The sequence below is a fragment of the Glossina fuscipes genome, unplaced genomic scaffold, assembly GCF_014805625.2.
Source record: "Glossina fuscipes isolate IAEA_lab_2018 unplaced genomic scaffold, Yale_Gfus_2 2, whole genome shotgun sequence".
NCBI classification, from domain to species: Eukaryota; Metazoa; Arthropoda; class Insecta; order Diptera; family Glossinidae; genus Glossina; species Glossina fuscipes.
In genome coordinates, this window is record NW_023998416.1 from 22,339,641 (window position 1) to 22,356,371 (window position 16,731).

The following is a 16,731-nucleotide window of genomic DNA, read 5'->3' on the forward strand; positions in this document are numbered from 1 at the left end:
GTTTCTTTTTTTCTTTTTTATCTGTTTCTGTTTCTGCAACCACTGACAGTTTATGAGGTTTTTTCTTCAATTCAGTCTCTGTGTGTTTTTGTTGACTACTACCACTGGTCACTTGAGCATAAAGTTGATATTTACCACAAAGCGGTTACTGTCAAGTCATTTTTGTATGTTTTCACTTTGTTGTCTTAGCTGTTGGTGTAGTTAAGAATCTTTTTAAAATATTTGCTTGTTTAGCTCGGTTGCTTAAGCAAACTTACGTACGCACTTTTAGCTTTCAAAGTTAACTTCGCCTCGTATTACGATTTTGGCCTATCTTTTTGTTTTTCCTTTCTCCTTTCTCCTTTCTCCTTTTTTTTTTTTTACTTTTCTTTTCTCTCTACATTTTAATCCATTTGCCACATGGAGAAAGAACAAAGAGACAAAGTATATTAAAGCCAGACCAGAAGACCGAAGGCGTTTCCGTTAATTATGTTTAACTAAGTTTCCGCACTTTTTTTTTTTTTGTATTGTTTTTCTATCTCTCGCTCCCGCCCCTCGCTTTCATTTCTATGAACCTAGCATACAATTAATATTAAATAAACGCAACAAAATAGCCGCCAAGATTTTTTGTTTTTATTTCTATTTCTGTTTCTTTTTTTTTTGTTTTTTTTTTTGGTTTGTTTTAGTTCGCTCCGTATTTATTTTTCTCGGAACTTTTTAATGTCCTTTCTGCTCGTTGACATTACTTATTTGTGGTTCCGGCTTTCGTATAAGTTGTTTATTTCTTATACCGTTTTATTCATTTATTTTTGTTTCTTAATTTTTTTTTATTTTTTTTTCTTTTTCTTCTTCTGTTTCCTGTTATTTCCTTTTAACGTTTTCGCATAGCGTTATTTGACTTTCATAACTGAATAGCAGTTGTTGGTGTTCTTGCTGTTATTGTTGTTCAAGTTGTTTATTAAATTTATTTATCGCATTGATTGTCAAAGCTTTTCCTTATTTTCATTGATTACATTTTTCTAGTCCTCTACAGTGCAACGAATTTATTTATTATTATTTTCATTTTCATTTTCATTTTTTTTTTTGTTATTGGTATTTTCATTTCATAGTATTTTTCTCGTTATTAAGATATAATAACATTGCAGTACGATAACTCAATACCTAACAGCAGTAATGCTTATATCCCCTCGTTTTCTTGGCCATTTTCAACCCCAAAAAAAAAATAAATTCCTTTTGAAATTTTATGCAATTTGTGGTTTTTTTCTTTGCTGGTTTTCAAAGATTTATTTATTTATTTTATTTTATTAATTCTTCTTCTTCAGGTGCGAGTTGTGAAGGAAAACATCCTTGTGTGCTGCAAAGAAACAAAATTATAAAAAATATTAAAATTACTTTTAAATCGCAAGACAAACACGTAATAATGAGGTTACCAGAATATGACAAGAAAGTTCAAAACTTTATAGTTCGACTTGCGCTTATTTACTACGGATATGATGTTTGACTTGGTAAGTAAAATTCTGAAAGCTTCCGATATAACGATCAGAAAATATACTAACTTTTATAAATCTTAAGCTGGCGATTAAGCCAGGTTAAGAAAAAACTTGTAGTAACTTTTCTCCTGAAATTCAATTTCTGACCATAAGAGGCAGAATATCCCTTTGTCCGCAAACATAAAAAGTTCGTGAATTTTTTCTCAATAGCAGCGACTAAAATACGCTGTCAAACTCAACAAACGATTTGCTCGTTCCCGCTTTGTTAATTTCAATATTAAATTTATGTTGCTGCTAAGCGTTGACCAAAAGGCATTTTTAAATAAATTTGTTGCTGATCCTTAACCATGTGAAGTAATGCTTCGTGCTTGATGGAGGATTAAAAAGCAATCGTGCATGATGAGCCCCTTCAACCTGAGCAAGCAATTGAATTCACTCTCTGCTATCAATAACTAATGCGATTAAAACGAGCGATCTAAGGTACAGCGATCAAAATTGCTGAATAGCTAGCACGGCGGAACTAGGCCGTACACATCTTCAGACAGATGGTTCGGCAAGTTTTTATCTAGCATGGAGCTTAGCCCGCCCGATCACCTTTTGTTTTGCCTCCTTCAGCATTCTCGTAAAGGCTGACTTGAAAAGAAAAAATCACATGATTCAATTTATCACTCAATGATCCCGGAACTTTTGTAGGGTCGATGATCGTACGTATTTATCGGTCATTGTCTTCCACAAATATCTTGCTTTTGTGTCCTTTCACAGACAAGTCACTTAAACTAAATTTCATTGTAACATTTCTGTGCTAATTGCGTGTCTCTGCAAAATGTTCTCTGAATTATTGTTAACCTTTCCGCAAGCTACCAGCTGCAGCGTCATTTACGATGTTTAGAATTTGCTTCCTTAGGAATCCGGCCAGTTTTCATACAGACTAAAAGTGAAATGTTCGTAACATTATAAAATCTTTTTTAGAAGCAATGGCCGACATTTTGGTTACTCTAGGTTCATTTAAAACGCAAGAGTAAATTTTGCAATGAAAAGATTTTACGAATTTTGCACCTGTCTATTCACCATGGATGAGCTTTATGTATAATAAAAAATTGCATTTTTTTGGTAAAATTAGAAAAATAAATGATAAAAATAATTTCGTATAGGTTTACAACACAGATTCTATAAACACAAAATTATGCAAATTCCATACTTATCACCGAGAAGACGAGCTTGACGCGTAATAAGTTGCGTTTGTATATGCTTTTCTCATCCCATCATATCTGTCTGCTTACTTCTCCGCCGGTTTGTAGATCTATCATCCACTTGCCCATTAATCAATGAAACTGCTTGTCATGTTCCCCCCATGTGTGCAAAACCCACCCAGTCCACTCAATGCGGTTTTTTTTTTTTTTTTTTTTTGAGCACAGAACTACAGCTATTCAAACCTTCAAGGCAATGTTGTGTGTGACAACTTGTACAGTTTCTTAAAGATAGTTTCATATATAGCACCCTGAAGTGTTGCTTACTTCTGCACTTGCCATGCTCAACCTACAAGTCTGAATTTGTATATATTGGTATAGTGGCTCACTTTGTCTCAGTAATGTACGACCTTCACAATGTGTTGGATTTGAGCATTCTTACGATCGCTCCCTTGTTACATGAGAACAAGTTATGATATTATAATAAAAATTAATTGACAAAAATCGGTATACAAATTGAAGTGAATAGTTTGGCCTCGATGAGCTGATTTTTTCTGTACAATCATTTCTTCGAAAAGTAAGCGTTTATTTGGCAGAATCGATTATTCAGTGAACCAATATTTCAGTGAATTTTTCAAAAATTGTTATTCGGCATAATTATCTACTGTAACAAGTTTGAATAACGTAGGTCTAGTGATTATACATCAGGCCAAATAAACATTCTCATGAAAAGTAAGCATTTATGCGACGGAAATAGTCCACAATAGCAACTTCACATAGAAATTCACTCCACCTAATTTAGACCACGATTGTCTATCTTGCGTGCACCGCCTAGTATAAATATGCCCATGAAAAGTAAGTCTTCTTACAGTGAGGAACTCTTATTTTTAGCAATAAGTGAATATTAATAAAATCTACGACAAGAAGATTAATTTCCCTAAATACGTTCCATGATTAAGTAGCCTAGCAGGAAAGAATCGCAACTTGCACGTCACTGTGCACAAGTTCAAATCTCAAGTGGGTTAGAGTTTACTTGTGCTGTAGGTATAGCGAGTGGGCACACACCCACAAGGTGGCGGACACCAATTCCTATTTATCACTTTCTCTTTCCTCACTTCTTTCTGGCCATCGCCATCGTATTACGCGAATACAAGGCATCCCCTGACTGATTGCTGTGTACTAAAAAAAAAAAGAAATTGTCAGTCCACGTTAAGGGACATCTTTCATATAATGGCTCTCATAAAAAACCTGCCCTTATTAGGAAACCAAGTAATTCTTTGCAATTTTATCACGAAAACAAATGAAAAATTATATTAAGCGAAGTGGTGTACGATGTTCGATAATCGTGCTTGGCGGACGGCATTGTTTTTAATGGACTGCATTGGTTTGATTTTCTTTTAAAAACGGTTAAATGCCTTTTTTGTAATTTTCTCTATGTTAAATTGCTTAGAATCGCTGTCTTGAACTATAGATTTAAGATTAAGGTATGGGAGATGTAGTTAAGGACCGTCTCCTCATTTCTCGGACTGCTAGGGTATACGATTTGACTGAGAGGTAAAGTAAAGAATATATATTTCACGTCACTTAATAACACATGTATGACAACTCTGTTGACACGCTCGTACGATTTCTGTCGTGTCAAAATTTTATGACATTTGATCTAAAGACCGATGGTTTATATTTAGTGATGGTAATGTTTTGTATATTTGGGAAACAATGGAAACATCTGAATTTCATGTGTTGATTAAACGCGGTTGCTTTGCAGATAGCGTATGAATCTGTCCACAGTGTTGTCATATATGACAGGAGTGTTGTGTTGTTTAGTTCTTACGTACAAATTTACGCCAATCAATTACCTATAATATGGAAGCCACTGTGAAGAAATTTATTTCATACTCTACAATGTGGGGCGGACGCAGCCAACTTTGTCTATTTTCAAAATAAAAGTGTTTGTCGCATAGGTAAGCGAATGTTGTAGGCGTGACCTTTAAAAAGTTTCAAAAAATTTCAAATTCTTTCGCAAATTTGTAGACGACAGCTTTATTTTCGCTAACGAGGGAATTTTTACCACAAATATTACAAAGTTCCGTAAAAAGACGAACAGGCGGAAATGTTTAGTTCCATTCAAGATTTGAAACTGGCCAAGAATTTGTATGAAGAATTAAATTTCGATACACTGTAACATTGGGCAGGCGTAGTCAATGTTTCGAATTTTTGTGCACAACTGCTACAGCGTCGCCCATAAATTATGCGTTCAAAGTTTTGTACATTTATTTGCTACAGTTTATGAGTAATGAGCACAAAACTAATTTTTCATTTTCTTTTTTTTTTTTTTTTTGAAAAACTGAGGTGTTCTCAGTTTTCGTGGTGCTACGGGCGTGTCCTTCAACCGATTTGGCTTATTTTCAACATCAACCTGCGTGCAAGAATTTGCAATGCCTCTGCATTGGTTTTGTGGCCAGGAGAATGTTTACAACAGACATTAGACAGACGGACAGACGGACAGACGGACATACTTATGGCGATTTAGAATTTGATGCCGATCAAAAGTATATATACGTTGTGGGATCTCTGATGCTTTCTTTGGGGCGTTGCAAATGTTTCGCATATACCCCTCATCCTTCGGTAATGGGTATAATGAATCCTACTATAACTTATCCTACTAAGCATTGGATTTGATCCCATTGGAACATTAATGTAAAATTCATAGCGCACGGAATCTGAATTTTTTATCAGTTTTGCTTTGCTGCTTTGATTTCTCTTCTACTTTCTTTCTTGTTCTTACTTCAAATAACGATAAGAAATATTTCTCATTTTTGGCCGGTTGACATATTGGCCATGAAGCCGAATTATAATCACCTTAATTTGTGCAGAAAAGTAAGTTAATTAGCAGAAAACAAAAACGACTTCAAACGTATAAAAAACTATTATCACAATTTATGATTTAATTTCTGTTGCCAAAACTATACAAAATAGCATTAATATGATATCAGATGTAATAAATTTCATTGAAATCCTTATAATACATTAAATGAGAGTAACACTTTTTACGGTCAAAATGCTTGAAAAACTGAAGATTAAAAGTGCGCATAAAAAAAAAGGAAAAGCAAATCTTTAAGAACAATAAAGTTGATTAGCAATATAAGAGCCAATAATATTTTATACCCTACAACAATATGAGGATATATTAAGTTTCTTCAAATGAATGCAACACGCAGAAGGACTTGAGATAGACCAGCCACATGTAATTATATCGATCCGTTCAGAAACACTCTCTGATTCGCTTTATGTGTTTGCCTCTCTGTCTGCCGGCCATTCCTTGTTTTATATTCAAATTATAGATCGCAATTTTTGAGATATAGATAGATAGAGGGGCAGAGTTGTAATTTCTAGTCTAAAAGCGAGCCACAACAAACTTGGTGGGCTGATAATTCTCTCTTCAATCGTTTTTTTTTACCTTGCAGCACTTGTAACACAGGGTGTATTAAGTTTGCGCGGATGTATGCAACACCCAGAAGGACCTACAAAAGACTGTTCTTCTATGTCACCAATCGATTCAAAATCATATTTGCAAAGATAATTTCGTATATCACTTGTACTTTTTCGCCAGTAATGATTTGCTTAAGAACAGGATCGATATTTTATCGACAAACACTGAGCTTCTTCGGGTAGCCCTTCCTCACAATTATGGTTTAACACTGTTTTGTGATTGTACCTGTTAGAGTACAAGAGTATATTAAGTTTGTCCGGATGTATGCAGACGTCATCAGATAGTTTCACCTCGTATTATACCGCTTGTCTGTCCGTCTGTCCGCGTATCTGCACAGCTCGTAATTTCTGAGATATTTTGACGAAATTTGGTGCACCAACGTAGTTTGGCCTAATAATAAAGTGGCGTACTCAAGACGCCACGTTCTTGACTACTTTCCATGTAACGCCTTATTTTAAAATGTCTTTATAATAGCAACTGTAGGTTCGTGTAGGGTATTTAATAATAGCCCGTGGTCGACTTTAGTGTTTTTAATTGTTTTTAATATATTAAAAAACTCACTTGACTTTATCATTCAATAACGAGAGCTGAATATATGTTTACTTTCTTTATCATTTGATTATTTTGAATACAAAATTGAATTTTAATATAGAATAAAAATTTCAATCACAATATTTATTAAGTTAAGATAAACATAAAGCAATGAGAGAGCGTTTGCTTGAATTGTTTTCATTTATGCAAATAAAAATGTTTGCAAAGCAAGTAAGAAAACTCCGACCTCCAGTGACCTCCAGTAATTGGAATGCAAGTCATCTTTAGTTCAAATTTACGCATAAACTATTTACGATAACTCTTTGTATTGATTTATATGCTATCAATGCTTTTTATATATAATTGCGAGCTAAATTCCCGCTTTCGATATCGAATGTCTTCAAATATTGGAACATAATAGCGATGACGATGCCATTCGCATCATAATTATTTCCTATCCACTTTCAACGAATCGTTTGACACATAAACAAAACGCGAAGAAAGAGAAACGATGTAAAAAAACAACAACGCAAGCAAAGTCAAACAACAACAGACAACAAACCGACCTAATACTTTTTATTTCTCGTATCAATTTCGTTTCTTTGATTTGTATGCATCACCTCTTGACGCTAACTCCCTTTCTCGTTGTATCGACTATAGCCTATTGTTCTTTTGATTTTTCAGAATGATATCTTCTGGAAAATCTTGTGTGCTTCTGCATAAACTTTCGCACAACAAAACACTTGCTTTAATGAACGTGCAGGAAGACTTGAAATACCCTAATATATGCTTTTTTTGATATGCTTAAAAGTTCCATATCAGTCTGTTCGATTACTTCTTTCAACGTAAAGCTCGTAATGTTTAAGATGAATTGAATGAAATTTCGTAGACTGGCATGTTTTAGCGCAAGGTCGAATGCTATAGAGAAAGGTACTGATCGAATCGCTTTTTCATTCACTTTCCCTATAAAGACATATTTGAAAAAGATATATATATATATATATATATATATATATATATAATTTGTACTAAGCAAAATAGTGTAGGGCCGTATACTACTGCAGTATTTTTACATGTATGCCTCAGGGACAAGTAACTAAAGACAAAATTGGACACTTAAGCGCGTTTAGACCCTTTATTGCCATAAGACGTATGACCAAAACCCTAGTATCTGTATTAGTATCTATATCTGTTTGTTTCGTATTAGAAATCCGATATGTTTTTACATTTTTAATTATTTAAAATTACTATGTTTTTGTTATTATAAAATCAAAAAGGTTTAGCAGTACAAACAATAATAGAAACAGTTTCAACATAACTGGACCTAAAGTAATACTAAAACTTCTTTAGAATGCGGCTACTCTCAGATCAGCACAATTACTATTTCATCATCGCAATAGAATTCTTTAAGTCTTTTACCTTTGGAAAGATCGATGCAGTAAAAGCTGGGTCTATACCAAGTCCTCTTGAGTGTTGCATACATCCACGCAAACTGAACGTACCCTTGCACCGCAGGTTGCGTGCGATACAAAAACAGCATATATATTTTCCAACTTAGGACAGAAGGAATACATTTCTATTCACGTATTCGCCTTTGAATAAAAAAAAAAAAAAAAAAATCACTTTCCATTTATAAAAGGATCTGATAAGTTTTTCTTAGATTTTTATGTTTTAAAATGATATTCTTTAGGTGAAATCAGAAAGTTTTCATGAATTAATTACGGCAAAGTAACGTTATGCTAACTATTTGCGAAAAGATAGAAAACTTTTGCAAGAAGAAGAAAAGGAAAGAAAATAAAAATGGGAAAACATTTATCCTAATTGACTAAATACATTGCATTTAAAGGGCTGCATAACGTGAAGGTCCACCAAGACTAACTTAGGATTGCATGAGTAGCGCGTACTATTCCGTATTCAACGGGCTTCATCTTGATATAAACTCTTATTAAATAAATGATACCTGATTATCAAATGCCTGCGAAGAAGTTAAAATACATTTTTTTAATTTGTATGAGTAAATTAGAGAGTGAAAGAGAGAAAAATGTTAGTTAAAAAAACATTAACATTAAATGAAAAGTTTTAATATTTTTATTACAAAAAAAATAATGTTAATTTAAAATTTTGGGCAGAGGCCAAATCATTATTTTTTTGCTCCTCTTCTTCCTTTTTTCAGTATTTAGAAAATAAGGATTTTTTTTTTTTGCTTTTATTACCGCGAACAGTTGTAAAGTGACAACTTAATGTGGTCGCTTATTGTGGTTTTTTTACTATAGTCAAGTCTCTAGTATTGTGGTTACAACGATTACATATATATGTATATATATATACAGTATGTTAATATTATCACCTGCTTGGTACAAAATGCTTCTATTTGGCTAAGTATTGCCGCAAAACATCTCTCAATTGAACGCAAGCTCTCTAAATGTCAAATGCCTACATTTAACTTTAGTTGTTTAACACTTTAGTGCATTGCCAAGTAAAGAAAACTATTCGCTTTTTTCGTTTTTCTCATTTTTTGCTTTTTCTCCATTAGTTAAATGTGGTCAAGTTCCGCTTTTGCACCCTCATCGCTTGTACAAGTACGAATGCCAACAAACGTCAACACTCTTCAGTGTTGCTGTTAGGGCAAACAATATGTATAATGTTTACTTTGTACTTGACGGTCTCTTGTTTACCTTTTTTCTTGTTTAGTTTTCTTTTCCGTTACGTTGTTGTTGTTGTTGTTGTTGCTGCTGCTGCCGCTGCTGCTACTGCTGCTGGTGTTGTTTTTTCCTCTTCCTTACGCATAAGCAAACAGAAACTCACACCACTAAAGCAAAATAAAAAAATATATATATATATATATATATATATATATATATATATATATATATATATATTTATATATGCAAATGTATGTAGGTATGGATGTGTGCGTTAGTCTGACTATTGAGTATAAAAGCGTAACAGCAAAAAATAACCTTAATAGCTACTTTCAATTTGTTGTATAACCTTATCCTTGTGTTTCTTTATTTCTTCTTAAAATCTTTGCGGCTGTTTGTGTATATTATGGTATTGTTGTTATTCCGTTATTTTATGATTTTTTTTCTTTCTTGTTTATTTATTTCTTTTCTACTGGCTGTAATTTTTTTATTCACTTTATCTTGTGGCTTTAATGCTTTTTTTCCTCTGCTTCTTTTTTTTTTTTTTCTTCTCCTAAAATAATGTTATAATAAATTCATTCCTTAATAACTGTAATTATGTTTTTCTTTTATTTATTTGTTTTTTTTATTTTTTCTTCTTCTTATTTTTCATCTTCTTCCCTCCCTCTCGTTTTTTGCTCATTTCTTTTCTTTTTTTTTTTTGCATTTCATTCCATTATTTCCTGCAAATTTTCTTTATGCCTCGTAAAACTTGCTAAACATAAATTTATATAAAATTTCTCAACTCCCAGTATCTCTAATTGGTTTTCTTCGTTTATGGTCAGCAAAACTTCGGCTTTTTTGGTCTTTCGTTTTCTCTTCTTTTTTTTTTTTTTTTGTTGCTTTCCCCCTAAAAAACCTCAAGTATACTCAATTTCTTACAACAATTTGTAAGACCTTAAGAAGAAAGTATAAGGGAAGCAGAGGGAGATAATGCGAACAACTGCTTTAATATATTAAATATTATTAGTCAGCATTAGTTAGTTAATCATTTCATCATTTAGTTCCAGTTACTTGCAAACTTTCTCATCTTTTTCTCATACTTCTCATGCACACTTTTCTATGGATTCTTTTAATAAAATCCCGTAATTTTTTGTGGAGCAAATTTGAGTTTATGTCATACGACCTTAAGACGTATCAAAATCCGCCGTTTGGAACAGATAAGATTTGAAATAGCCTTGAAGTCGATTACGGCAAAAATTACATAAACTGACATCAGTCCGCAATCTTTGAATTTGTCCTGATGAACAATCAAATGAATATGCTTGAAAGAGGCCGTAACGGCATATACAATTCCTGGCTTTCTTCAGCGAATAAAATCCAGAAAGGCAAGGAATAGTGAGAGTATGATGCCCATGAACGGCTTCTTCTTTGCATTTGTGAGCTTTTTATGACTTATTGTCCAGCAGAGGCTTGAACTTGTTTACTTATATGCTGTCGGCTACAAAAAATACTGCCAGGCGCTTCGTATAACGTCAATGGATGCATCGAAAAAACTGGCGATGGCGAATTTGCTTAGGCCAGCAACGCAAATCAATACGTGAAATGGAAATCTAAAAATATAATCAACGGGAATATTTTAGTCTTCGATTCCCTTATTCACTAAGCCAGCAACGCAAAGCTATACATGAGATGGGAACAGAATAAAAAAAAAACAACGCAAATACTTATTCCTTCAGCGGAAGTACTTGAACTGCAGTAGCCGTTGACAATGGCCGCCATGGCTTCTTGCTATAGAGTTATTCCTGAAATAAATAAAAAGTTTGACAACTCGCCCGGATTCCACAGGAAGCAGAAACTTTTCACAGAGCCAATGATTCAAATTGATTTTCATTGGGGCATCGATATGTAAAAATCAGCAAGAAATCGTCAGATGAGGGCGATTCGAGTTATTGGAAAACCAACTTAGATTTTCGTATCTACTTCTAATCGGACGAGAGTACTTTTAGGGCTCTAATCCCTGATCGTAACATCATAGCAAGCTTTACCTTTGCTTTTTCTACTACTTTCGTGCTGACTGAAAATACCTGCATCATCTACAACAATGAACACAGTTATGCTGCTTGTTTTGTTTGCTCGAACAATAATATTTTATTATTTATTTAAAAACCCTGAAAAAATCTGCTATAAATTTAGTTGATTGGTGTTTTTGTTTCTTGCTATAGACCAAAAAGTTTTCCTATTACTTTTTCTTTCATTCTTAACAGTTTTTATTATTTTTGGCTTTTTCTTTTAATCTCTCACTTGTGTTTCGTAGATAAGCAAGGTCTTAGTGTAATTGCAAAAAATTAAAACAAGAAAATTTCTACAACTTAACCAAAACCTACAACATTTTAGAAAGATACATTTCTTTCCCGGAGAGTTGGCGTATTGTGCTTAAAAAAGAATATATAAGAAAAAAAGGAAAAATATAGCTATGCAGTGCTATAAATAAATTTGTATTTCCTGTAACTATATTCGCACATGAATTTTGTCTTTTGAGGTTAAAATTGCCATAAAGTGTATTTGATATAATTTAAGCATTCCTGATTGACGTAACTTATGAGCGAAGTGAGTTAGTTACTTATATGCGTTCTATCGGCCGCACTTTTCACGCTGCAAAACTTTTTAGTTAAAATATGTGTGCCTATGATTTGTGAATGAAGCCCGCGCTAATCGGTAAACAAGTTTTTGAAATGTTTTTGCACCCAACCATGCTTCTTCTGACTTCAAGTGTTTGCAATGGCCATCTAAGAGACCACAACAATGCCACCAGCATGCCCACAATTGCTTAAAAAGCTTCGAAGGAATAATCACATCGAGATATTTTTAGTCTCTTCTTTTTATATTGGTTTAAACGCTTCCGTAATTACGCAAAAATGATCAGAAAAATGATGTTCAGCTCTCTCGTTCCGAAAGCAAACGAAAATCTTGATCTTACGAATAGACTGCAGAGCCGTATAACAGATATCTTGTTAACTTGACAAATACAAAAATCAATTGGAGATTAAAGAACTAAAAACACTATAGTGGGGCAGGGTTAACCGTCAAATACCCTACACCACTTCGCTTAATACAGTTACTCATAAAATCTTTCCAAACAGGGTGCTATATAGAAAGCGGTTGGAAGAGTAGTGCGGTCTCAGCCATTTTCTGTAACGCTCGTCCTTGGTCCAAAACATGTCAGTGTACCAAAGTTTCGTCAAAATATCTCAATAATTTGCAGCCTGTTGCTTGAACACAAGAAAACGAGAGGGGCAGTCGGATAGACGAACAAACGGACAAATGGACGAAAGGATGAACAAGCTGAGATTGATTAAGAGAGTGATCGATATAGTAAAAGGTGGATATATCTTAAGTGCTTCTACATAAAGCCGACATAAAGATAGGTCGGTAAATCCGCATGAAAATACCACTTCTTCCGAGATTCCTTCTCTTTCTTGTCTATTGCGTGTTTGTGAAAAGAATAAATTGGCAACTTACCCTCTATAGTTCTATCTACTGTGGCTACCTCACAAAAATATGACATGAATTGTTTTACTTTGATAAAAGAAGGCGTAAATAAGATGTCGGTTGATCCAGCTTGAAATGGTTTTTTCCCGAAACCGTATTTTTCCAGCTCCAGCTCTAGCTCCCGATGGCATTTTGAACATCTATCTGCATCTTTAAAACTATATTCTCCGGTAAGCATTGGGAAACTCTTGCTAACAAAACTGCCGTAAAACTTCTCTTTTTTTTGAAAAAATATTATAATAAAAAATTGTAATCGGACAGTCGCTAATTACGGTAAAGCATTTCACCTACGATAAATCTTCATTTATTTTTTTGTGATGATAAGTCAAAACCTTGTTTCCCTACTTTTCATGTGAACCCATAGCATATTAACAATTAGGCTTATGTACCATCTAAAGGCATACTATTCCTCGGTTATAAAATTGATCCAACCAATCCATTTTCACCTCAACAAAGAATGTCGAATTACGATACGAAATTTTTTCATATTACGACTTTCTTGAAGTAAGGCATTGAATCCTCCGTTCCAATCTGCCTTCATTCTTGGGCCAAACCAGGCCACTCTACCGAATTTCATCAAAATATCCTACCTACCAGTTGAACACGGAGAGCCTGGCAAAGACGCTCAGAAGAAAATGATTCTGAATCAAACTTGCATAAGCAAGAGCGAAATAACTTCTTTAAAATGTGTCGGGTAACAAAGCGATAGATCATCCGTTTGATCCCAGCATTATGACCGAGACAAAGTGGGGGGAAAATGGGGTAACATAAATAAAAAAGTGAACTGCTTTCCTTAGCTAATGTTATGGGGTCACATGGTTGCAGAATTTGAACTCTTTCGTTTCAATCACAAAACATTTAAGGCATTAAAGATTCCCTAACAAAAATTATCAACCATCCCTTCAAGAAGATAGAACAGAAAGAATTTCTTATTCCCCAGATATTTTCATATCATAACATAACATGAGAATATGATTAATTATCGAGTGGAAAACATAAAAATATTAAAGTTTCGTTCCATCTTTCGATGGATTTTTTCTCCTCACAAAGTTTTCAATGTCGTAAAACGTACTATACATTATATGTTCTGAGTGATGGGTAATGTGTTTACACATTATTTACCGCGTGTGTACGTATTTTTGCTTTTTAAATTTGTATGCATAACGATAATCGTTAAATTTCGTTTTGTCTCAAATAAATAAGGTCTGCCAGCCCCACTCAAAACTTGTCCTTAGCTCAGGCAATGATTCCATGGTGTGGTCGGCTAAAATCCTGCGTATGTAATGCCCTACAACTAGATAAACTAAATAGAATAGTGGTATGTGAATATATACACACATATATATAATACTTGAAATTATATTCAGAAAAGCAATGTAACTGAAGTAAGTATTGCCACCATATCTTAATAGGTCATATAATATTTATGCTGACAACATTTTTATAATAGTATAGATCTAGCGAAAAGTCTACATTATGTGAAGACTAGAACCTGTGGTACCTGGATCCTGGTGTCAGGATAAACCGCGGGTGGACTACCCGCTATACCAAATGTAAATGAATATACATACTGCTGCAAATGGAGAAGTTAACTATGTCGAATTTTATCCAGTATCAGGGGAACCTGGTTTGTCGACATTAGCTATAAGTAACATTTTTCATTAAAACAGCTTTCTCCCTTACCTTTGTACGTTCTGTGAATGAAGACAAATAATCGAAATATTTTTTAGCCATAAAGCTATAGTCGATATCTTCATTTTTGCGACCGCGGAGAGTGGTCAACAACACACGCCCTACACCCACATACAAACGGACAGATATGGCTTAATCGATTCATTATTTTACGCTAATCAAGATTGTATATAACTAATGGGGTCTCTTAAACTTTCTTTTGGGCGCTGCAAACATTATGAGCAGACCACTCTTCCTCGGTAGTGGATATAAAAATATTGATTAACAAAATTATTTAATTTCAATCAAATCAATAACTCACCTTTCTCTTATATGATCAGAATAATTCATTTCATCGTGGTTGATAAATTCTTAAACTGTATCTAGTGTAATCCATTTAGCATATAATTTTGAAAGATCCATTTTGTGTAATTACGAGTTAATCGCACTTTAGATTCCATGCTAAACTTGCTTCTAAGTTTCTCTTTTAGACACAAAACCGTAGCAGCAGCAGCAGCAGCAGTTATTCACTCATAAAATAATAACCCTATCGGCACATAAAATATAACCAAAGCATATTCATTGCATTTCCAACACTCGTGCACTTAATCTTTACTAAAAATTTATATGCGTAGAACCGAAGCACTGCAGCAGGTCTATTCACGCATAAACAACAATCGTTTGAAAATAAAACATCGTCTAAGCAAAACCACAAAAGCACTTTATTACAAGGATGACACAGACGTAAACAAAAAGTAGCGTAACTAACAATGAACGTTGCAAGGAGGAATTACATTCGCTCGGGAACGCAATACGGAAATAGAGTTTTCACTAATGTGTAGCCACAAAACCACGTGTTACATATATATATATATATATATATATGTGTGTGTGCGAATGGTCTTAACGACTCGGCATATACACCGAAACGTGATGACAAATTAGCAATTATCACGCACTTTATGACTGGTTGTTTCATTTCCTGATACCGTAATCATTGTGCTAATGAATGAAACAAAGGCGATTGGGAAGAGTTAGTTATCGGTTAATGTGGACGCAAGTATTACTAGCTTTCGAATGTCGTTTTGTTTTTATTATTTATTTATTTATTTTTTTGTTTTACTGCTATGGTGTTTGTGTTTTTGAAATCTGTTAATATCAATTTTTTTTTTTTTTTATGTTTTTTCGTTTATCTACATATATATACATATATATATATATATATAGTATAGTATTTGCCGAAGTATGGATAAAACTATACAAAATTTATATAGAACTTTTTGGTAGAAACGTAAACGAGCGTTACTGATTAACGAGCACAACCACGCACCAACGTTATCGTTAAACGACTAAAAAGCTTTACTCTCAATTTTACCTGGTTTTCCAGCGAAACCCTACGATGACTCCTTAGCACCGTACAATTCACGAGTCCTTTACGTTTCAAAAAGAAAAGTTCAAAAATTTTCACTCTCTCTCTTTCTTTTTTCTCTCTCTTTATATTTTCGTCAAAATATTACTCTTAATTTTTTCTTCTTCTTCTTCTTCTTATTTGCAAAACTGTTAGTTCCTCTTATCTATCGCTCTTGAATTTGTCGGAAGTAATTTTCATTTGATTTTCTCATTCATAATTTCTAATGCGACTTTTCTAGTATAGGTCATCATTATTGTCATATGTTCAACGTATCACTGCTATTACTGTGCATTTGTCTCTCTAAGGATGTTAAAGCTTTTCATTCTCTTTACAGACTTTCTATCTTCAAAATTTGTTTGTTTTTTTTTTTTGTTTGCTATTAACTGCATTTAGCAAAAGGCATTAACTTTCTCTTCTAAAAGATGTTTGCAACATATTTCTCAGTTTATCTTTAAAAATTTTTTAGCATTTTGTTAAACGATATCAACTGCAAAATATGACATGTTTTCCAGGTAATTATGAGTCTAATTAAATGCCTTTAGAAAAACGTTTAGCAACCAATGAGTTCAACTATAACTTAAGCGCTAAAATACAATGAATGCATTTGCATCATGCATCATGCACTCAAATATCGAAATACGATTTTATTATACGTATCATAAGTAAAAACCTTGTAACAACAAATAAAGACACTATAGTGGGACACACCCATCCATGAAATACTCTACACAGACTCACTTAATCTAGTTACGCATATAGCGACCTTTCCAAGTTAATTGTCGTATGGAAAATAATCGAA

General features: G+C 33.6%; 1 long non-coding RNA gene across 1 annotated transcript; it reads right to left on the bottom strand.

The window, feature by feature from the left end:
* Positions 1 to 818: 818 nt before the first annotated feature.
* On the bottom strand, positions 819 to 15,637 carry LOC119634175. Its single transcript, XR_005246929.1, has 2 exons — positions 14,844 to 15,637; positions 819 to 1,333 (listed from the first exon to the last, which is right to left on the bottom strand). It is a non-coding gene; the product is annotated as an uncharacterized LOC119634175 (long non-coding RNA).
* Positions 15,638 to 16,731: the final 1,094 nt, after the last annotated feature.